Below are 8,804 nucleotides of genomic sequence, written 5' to 3'. Positions count from 1 at the left end.
AATTCTCGCTCCATGAATTGCTGATGTCTACCTTGCAGGATCTTGAGCATTACCTTACTGGCATGTGAAATGAGTGCCACTATTCGATAGTTTGAACATTCTTTAGTATTCCCCTTTTTTGGTATGGGGATATAAGTTGATTTTTTCCAATCTGATGGCCATTCTTGTGTTTTCCAAATTTGCTGGCATATAGCATGCATTACCTTGACAGCATCATCTCGCAAGATTTTGAACAGTTCAGCTGGGATGCTGTCATCTCCTGCTGCCTTGTTATTAGCAATGCTTCTTAAGGCCCATTCAACCTCACTCTTCAGGATGTCTGGCTCTAGCTCACTGACCACACTGTCAAAGCTATCCCTGATATTGTTATCCTTCCTATACAGATCTTCCATATATTCTTGCCACCTTTTCTTGATCTCTTCTTCTTCTGTTAGGTCCTTGCCATCTGTTTTTGATCATACCCATTTTTGCCTGGAATTTACCTCCAATGTTTCTAATTTTCTGGAAGAGGTCTCTTGTCCTTCCTATTCTATTGTCTTCTTCCACTTCCGTGCATTGCTTGTTTAAAAATAATTCCTTGTCTCTTCTGGCTAACCTCTGGAATTTTGCATTTAATTGGGCATATCTCCCCCTATCACTGTTGCCTTTTGCTTTCCTTCTTTCTTGGGCTACTTCTAGTGTCTCAGCAGACAGCCATTTTGCCTTCTTGGTTTTCTCTTTCTTTGGGATGTATTTTGTTGCTGCCTCCTGAACAATGTTGCGAACTTCTGTCCATAGTTCTTCCGGGACCCTATCTACTAAGTCCAGTCCCTTAAATCAATTATTCACCTCCACTGCATATTCCTTAGGAATATTAGTGAGCTCATATGTAGCTGATCTGTGGGTCTTCCCTAATCTCTTTAGTCTGATCCTAAATTGTGCAAGAAGAAGTTCGTGATCTGAACTACAGTCAGCTCCAGGTCTTGTTTTTACCGACTGTATAGATTCCGCCACCTTTGGCTGCAAAGGATGTAGTCAATCTGATTTCGGTGTTCTCCTTCTCGGTGAAGTCCATGTATAAAGCCGTCTCTTAGGTTGTTGGAAGAGAGTGTTTGTTATGCAGAGTGAGTTGTCTTGGCAAAATTCTATCAGCCTATGTCCTGCTTCGTTTTGTTCTCCCAGGCCATGCTTACCTGTAATTCCAGGTGTCATTTGACTGCCCACCTTAGCATTCCAGTCTCCTGTGATGAAAATAACATCTCTTCTAGGCTTGTTGTCCAGTAGGTGCTGCAGATCCTCACAGAACTGCTCTACTTCAGCTTCTTCAGCATCTGTGGTTGGGGCGTATATTTGGATCACTGTGATGTTAGATGGCTTGCCCTGAATTTGAATTGAGATCATTCTAATGTTTTTTGGGTTGTATCCAGGCACTGCTTTAGCCACTTTGCTATTAATTATGAAGGCTACTCCATTTCTTCTGTGGCCCTCTTGTCCACAGTAGTAGATCTAGTGGTCATTTGATGTGAAGTGGCCCATTCCAGTCCATTTCAGTTCACTGATGCCCAAAATGTCTATCTTTAATCTTGACATCTCACCAATAACCACATCCAATTTGTCCTGGCTCATAGATCTTACATTCCAGGTTCCAATGGTGTGTTGATCCTTAGAATATAGGATTTGCCACCAGCACCGTCTGCCGCTAGCCGTCCTTTCGGCTTTGAGCTATCTGTGTCATCACTTCTGGGGCTAGTTGAACTCATCCTCTGTTCCTCCCCAGTAGCATTTTGACCATCTTCCGACCTGGGAGTCTCATCTTCCGATGGTATACTGACATATCTCTGGTTGTACTGATCCATTTAGTTTTCACAGCAAGAATACTGGGGTGGGTTGCCATTACCTTCCCCAGGGATCGCATTTAGTCTGACCTCTCTGTCATGACCTTCCCGTCTTGGGTGGCCCTTCACAGTTTAGCTCATGGCATCACTGAGGTGCTCAAGCTCCAGCACCACGACAAGGTAACAATCCTTTGCTGAAGGAGCTAATACTCCTGATGGCAATTTTCCTTCTGTATAGAGAAGGGGTAACAATAGCATTGCCAGCTACCTTCTGCCTATCAGTCACATATGCTGATCCATCGACATAAATTTCCAGATTGGCCTTAGGTGTTTTCTCCAGGTGCTGTGGAGTAGGGAGTGAGTCACAATCTGTCATGAGAACAGATGGCGAGCAGGAGGGGGCCCCTATCCAGGGGGGAAAACCATGTGTAGTACTGAGGAGTTAAGCAGCCATTCAAAGAGACACAGATCAGACCCACCTTGACTTTTGGGGTTTATCTGTATGGGTTTTCTCACGCTTCTTCAGTTTGTTAGGATTTTCTGTCTAATGTAGCAGTAATACAACACTAGAGACTTATTCCTCGTCTTAGCATGGTTCCTGACTGTTAGGACACAATCCTCTTCTTCAGCCATTAAAGCAGACTTTCTCAACCTTTTGACCCTGGAGGAACTCTTGAAATATTTTTCAAGTTTCAGGGAACCGCTGCACATTCAGGCTCAAATATAGGCCAGAATTTACAAAATTACTATATTCATTTCATGTGTAGGCCTGCATATATGCATTAACAGTGTTCTTAAACTAAATATAAAGAATGAAACTTACCTCTTTTAATGTGAAGTTGCCCAAATTTGAAATATTTTTTTAAATAAATCGTGATCTCCCAGGGAACCCTAATGGCCTCTCTCAGAATCCTGGTTGAGGAACCCTGCATTAGAGTCATGACTCACTCAGACCTAATCCTGCGGAGTACCCTCCCCACCCCAACCCCCCTGAAGCTTCCCTGCCACTGAAATCCCAAACCAGGGCTAGTTCCAGGCCTAGGCAACCTAGGCAGTTGCCTAGGGCACCAAATTTTAGGTGGTGCCAAAATTGAAGACTTCCAAAATACACAATATGAGTACAGTATAAAATCTGATCATCTTTCTTCATCACTTTAGAACTTTTTCTTTCTATGCTTTTCCAAAACACCCACAAAGTCGGTCGAGTGGTACTGGACAGCACACTAACCAGACATTACAAGTCATAAAAAAGAAATAATTATTAAAGCTATGGACCTCAGGAAGCTGATAATATTAACAATGCAAGACCAAGGTATGATGGGAAGGTCCTGAGTGAGTGCATCGTGTGACTATCAGCTTATTGAAGTTACACCAGGAAAAGCAGTAACAGCACACTCAGTGCACCAGCGTGCCCACTCGAGGGTTAAATATAATTTTGCAGAATTGTTGCCATATGACAACAATGGGTGCTGATGTAATTAAAATTATTTACTGTGATTCACAATAAATAGGATCAAAATGTCCAAGAAAAGGAAAAATAATTGTCTGGGACTGAAAATCGTAAGCCTAAAGCTCAAAAACTCGAAGAAAAAAAGAAACAAGAGGACACCTTTTTGAAGTTCCTAACAAAACTGGAAGATGAGCCGAACCATAGGTGGTGCCAGAATGTGACTTTGCCTAGGTCCCCAAATTATCTAGAGCCAGCCCTGCTCAAACAAATACCTCTGAACAGGTTGAGGATCAGAAAGGATAAAACATAAAAGCAGAAACTGCTATACCAGGCTGTCACATAAAAAATGCCCACTTAAGTAAAGAACCCAAGCATTTAGAGGGAGATGCAACAAAGCAACTTGTATTGGCATACCAATAAATTACTGGGCTCCATGTAAAAGGAAGGCAGAAGAGCCCAAAAACCCACAAGGTTACGGGTAATATACCCTCTGAAATGATATATAGGATTTTCAGAGCAGTGTAAATTATATCATGACTTCTACACCAGGAATGTGGAATCTGATAAGAACTATGGGCTGACCCAGCAGTTCTACATTCTGCAATTCTAAGCAGGTTCCAAGCTCACCCTTTCCACTGATATTAGCACTAACACAAACAGTGTCCTATATTGTACCCATATATGGACTCCATACCATGAAAAAGACAACAGACTGGTTTTTGTTATTTGCCTCCTTGACTCCTTCAGGGCCACTGGGCAATTTCAGTTTGCCTGCTCTGTCTAATAGGCACTTCAGAATCATATATTCTGAATAGAATATTATTTGGCCACCACATACTCTTTTAAAGGAAGACACAGTTCACAAATGTTAATATATATGTCTCATTCTTGTAAAGCCATTGGTAGAGAATTAGGTTAAGACAGAAAACATACAGTGATGTTATGGGTTAAGGACAACTAATGACATTCATTTTTGGTGTCTATCCTTGCAGCTTTTTGCCTATCCGGATGGAGTTGTTCAACTCCTGAATAAAATACTGGGTTCCTGGAAAGGAAGCCACAAGTACCCCGGGCTAATCTGGATGACTCCACACAGCCTACGTTCCAACTCTTCCGACATGGCACTTTCCAGTTGCATGGGAGCTAAAATTCCCAGAATGTCCAGCCAACATGGCCATTATTTGAGAATTCTATCTGGCAACAACCAAGTTGGAAGGAGGTTGCTAGAGTCAGTGGGAGAAAGGGATGAGGCTGGATTTTCAGTTAGTGGAAAATAAATGGGAGAATGATTAAGCTCCAAGCACATGGGATAAAAAGCACTGCCTATTTTAATGGGGATGGAGATAGTTGGCTCTTGTACTGGAAAGAGTAAAAGCCAGAACAGAACACAAACCTTTCACTCTGCAGGTAACGTTCTAACCACACAGCCTCAAAGAAGGTGCTCCTGGTGGGTTTTTGTAGCCTTCTAGGGACACGTGTGTTAAAGAGTGAACTGACCACCTGGGGTGAGCAGGCATTTTTTCCTTCCTGGGAGCCAGGGTTTTGGTGCTACCAGGGAAGGAGGGTTAAAACAGCCCCACCCTCTCCTTAATTGGGGAGGCCAGAAACCAGGAGGCTGTGAGTTCTGGTCCCGCCTTAGGCACAAAAGCTGCTGGGTGACTTTGGGCCAGTCACTTGCTCTCAGCCCAGCCCACCTCACAGGGTTGTTGTTGTGGGGAAAATAGGAGTATTAGGTATGTTCGCCTCCTTGAGTTATTTATAAAAATAATAAAGGCGGGGTAGAAAGTAAGTAAGTAAGTAAGTAAATAAATAAATAAATAAATAAGGAACTGAAAGCAAGCATGCACATAAGTGTGTCAAGAAAGGCATGATGCCAGGAAGACAGCAGAGGTGCAGGAAAGAGGAGCCTCCAACCCAAAGGCCAGCATCTCAGCAGCAAGTCTTTGGACAGCAAGAGAAAAACTTCAATTCTTGGAGCGGCAAGACCTCTGAGAGGCAGAGCTGAGAGACAGGGAGGAAGAGGGCCTGATTAGAGTCTGAAAACCCACAAAGGCCTGCAAACCGAACCAGGCCCATTGGGTGCAGCAGCCCAGGTGCAGAGCATCACAAGCCTGCTCCAGGAACAGAGGACTGTGAGTGCAGGGGTGGGGGGAGGCCCACTTGCAAGCCTATAAGGAGTGAAAAGGGTTTTCACATGAAAAATGGACTGAGATAGTCTGCAGGAGCTGAAGACCAAGGGAAAAGGGAAAGATTTAAAGAGTTAAGGAATAGCAGATAAGAAAACATAGAGCTACAAACATAGGAATAGGAATATAGAAATAGAACAGAGAGATAGTAATTTTTAGATTAAATAAGAATAGAAATAGTTGCTTATAGTAATAGGAAGACAGTAGAATAAGATAGGAGATTAAATTTGGTAAAATAAAAGTTTTGTGCAGGACAAAAAAATACGGTTTTTGTGTTGGTGTTCTGAACCATGTTAAGAACAACCGTAACAATGTGCCATACTTCTCCCCACCCCAAAAATAGGACAATCTCAATCATATCAATTGATATGGGAAGGACCCAGTGAGATACTAAAGCTCACTAGGGCAATACATATGCAGAGAATAAAGTCCCTGGGGTTCAGTGTCTACTGTTTAATCTACTGTAGTCACGTGCATACTACTATCTTCATTTGGTTTGATCGGCCATAATTGTTAATTATTGCAGCTATTTAAATTCTCTAGACAAGAAATTTAGAGGAATAGAACCACATGACATGCTCCATTATAATGCACCATAGTGCAGAATAATTGGAATAATCAGGATTCTTAACCTGAAGGGGGTGCATGGGGAGTTAGATGTCTTGGTCTCTGCACTGATTTCCATTACCACTTGGGGTCAGCATTCTCTTGATTTTATTTATTTATTTATTTACACACACACACACACACACACACACACTATGACACACAAATACTTCAAAAGAAGCTTTGAACTAAAATATATTCTCAGGTCAAATCATTCACAAATACCAATATTTTTCTTATTTGAGGGGGAGGGATTAAATCCTTGCCAAATAGCTTTTCTGTAAACTCCAGAGCTCATGCACGTTAGTGCAGTTGGCTCTGGGTTTTCCCTAACTATTGTTCTTGCTGCCCTTTGATGGAAGGAATGTTGCTCAATGCACTGAAACTTGTGAATCCCCTTTTGACATCATTCCTATAATTAGTACAGAGATTTCATGTGCCCTATAAAAGTTAACTTATTTCAGCAGGGTGGAAGACTATAGACATACAGACAGAGATAAATAAACAAATGTCCTTGTTCAAGAATGTTGTGGGGAAAATAGGAGGAGGAAGGAGTATTAGGTATGTTCACCGCCTTGAGTTATTAATAAAAATAATAAAGGCAGAATAGAAAATAAATAAGAAATAAGAAATAAATAAATAGGAAGAATCTCTTCTTGGCTAACTTCTCTGATCACTTACTGTTTATTTCATAGATGTGAGTTATCTCAAAGGAAGAACTGGATGAGACAGATGATTTCTGAAGCAGGAAATGTCACTTGGGATTCTAGACAGCACAAGGGTCCTTTGCAGTGTTCAGAAAGGGATCTTTAAGGAGCAGGTGAGCAGCAGTGGATGACCTTATTTGAAATACATTGTGTCCATCATTACTAACCTTCTTCGGCAATGGACCACTCCAACAGGCCCAAGGCCAAGGGGGGGCAAGTGATGACGCATTCATCATGATGTCATAAGGCAAACGCCATGACTTACATTCTTGCATCTCACATGTGTTTGGACATATGTACAAAAAGGTGTCTGTGTGTCATCATTTCTATGTTGTTATTACCTGAGAATGGCTATGGTATCACTGTAGGAGAATGTGAGGTGTGTTTAGAGGCCATAATTCATTCATTTGGAGCAAAGAGAGACTACTGTCTTGCAAAAACCACGCGGATGCTTAGAACGTGCCCCAGAATTCTCAGGAAAGCACAACCTTTCTAGAGCAAACGACCTAGTGCTTACGTTAGGTCAAGTCATAATGTTGTTGCTTGATATAAATTTAGTGTGCTGTTTTGATTTGTAAAGCAAGGTTTATGGATTAATACATGATAGAAATTAACCAATTCTGGTTTGTTCAATAAACCATGGTAAAACAAGCCATGGATTAACACTATATGAATTAGGCTAATATGAAATGTATTTCTTGAAGATACAAAGTTTGAAAATTATTGTTTTTAATGAGTATGTTTTAAATTAATTTATAATTAATCCCACATCATTAATACTGCATGAATGGTAAAGTCCTGTTTAAGATGTCTATATAGCCAAAATACAAGGCTCCTCAGAGCTACGACTGAATAACTTGTTCATACACTATACTAAGCCATAATATTGTTTCCTTAATTTAGGCTTCCTGTGTTTTGTGAACTCAACCATTATAATATCTAAACCATAGTTTTATAATATAACATGAACAGTGAACCCAACCAGTTGTGGATTATTCAGGAAACAATAATTATCACATTCATAATCAATGTATGCACTCAGCTCCTGTGCCTGAGAGAAGCCTAAGACTTTCAGAAGTAGAAAAATATATTGAAAAAAAATGTGTTAAGGGGAAACCACTCCCAGGGCCGCAACTGGGGGGAGGGGCAAGTGGGGCATGTGCCCCAGGCACGGCGCTGGGGAGGCGCCAAAATGAGCAGGGGGGGGCAAAATGGGCACGGAATCCATGTTTGCCCTGGGTGACAGAGGCCCTAGTTGCGGGCCTGACCACTCCCCCACACTGCCTAATACAGGGAGAATAGAAAAGCTGGGGTGTACCAAAGCAGAAGCAATAGAGGAACTTTAAAAAGGCATATTTGCAGCTCCTTCTTGTTGCTTCTGATTTTCAAAGTTTAGGGGTTAATTCTGGTCATTACAGAAGTAAATGGTATAAAGCAGCAGTAGTATTTATTTACGTTATTTATTCACTTATTAGATTTATAAGGCCGCCCATCTCAGATACATGACTCTGGGTGGCTAACAATTAAAAACAAAATAAAAACAGTAAGCAAAGCTATAAATAACGTTTATTTTTTATTTTTTTATCGTTCAAATTTCTACCACCGCCCATCTCCCCCAGATAACATAAAGTAGCACCCAAGTAACAACACATAACAGGCATCCCCAATCAATGCAGCTAAGAAACAGGCAGCCACCTTACCAGGGCCCTGGGTTGGAAGGCAAAACCAGGTCTTCAAGGCCTTGCAAAAAGCCAGCAGGGTCAGGCCATGTCTGAAATCCGGGGGTGGTGGTGGTGGTGGTGGTTGGGAGAGATGTTCCAGAGTAGCAGTAATCTTGAAGAAATTACTAGATCTTAAAGAAGAACAAAAAACCAAACAACAAATATTTACAAGGTAATCTAATGATGAGGGAGGGGAGGTTCCAAACACATCCAAATGCCCTGTCACTTCAGGGATATTTAGGCAACTGCAAAAGAAAACAGAGAAAACTAAAATAGGTGATGAAGAGAGAGACAGGACCATGTTATTCTGGATGGTTTTC

This window comes from Candoia aspera, chromosome 2 (assembly GCF_035149785.1).
Source record: "Candoia aspera isolate rCanAsp1 chromosome 2, rCanAsp1.hap2, whole genome shotgun sequence".
Lineage (NCBI taxonomy): Eukaryota > Metazoa > Chordata > Lepidosauria > Squamata > Boidae > Candoia > Candoia aspera.
Note: the sequence above shows the minus strand (reverse complement) of the source record.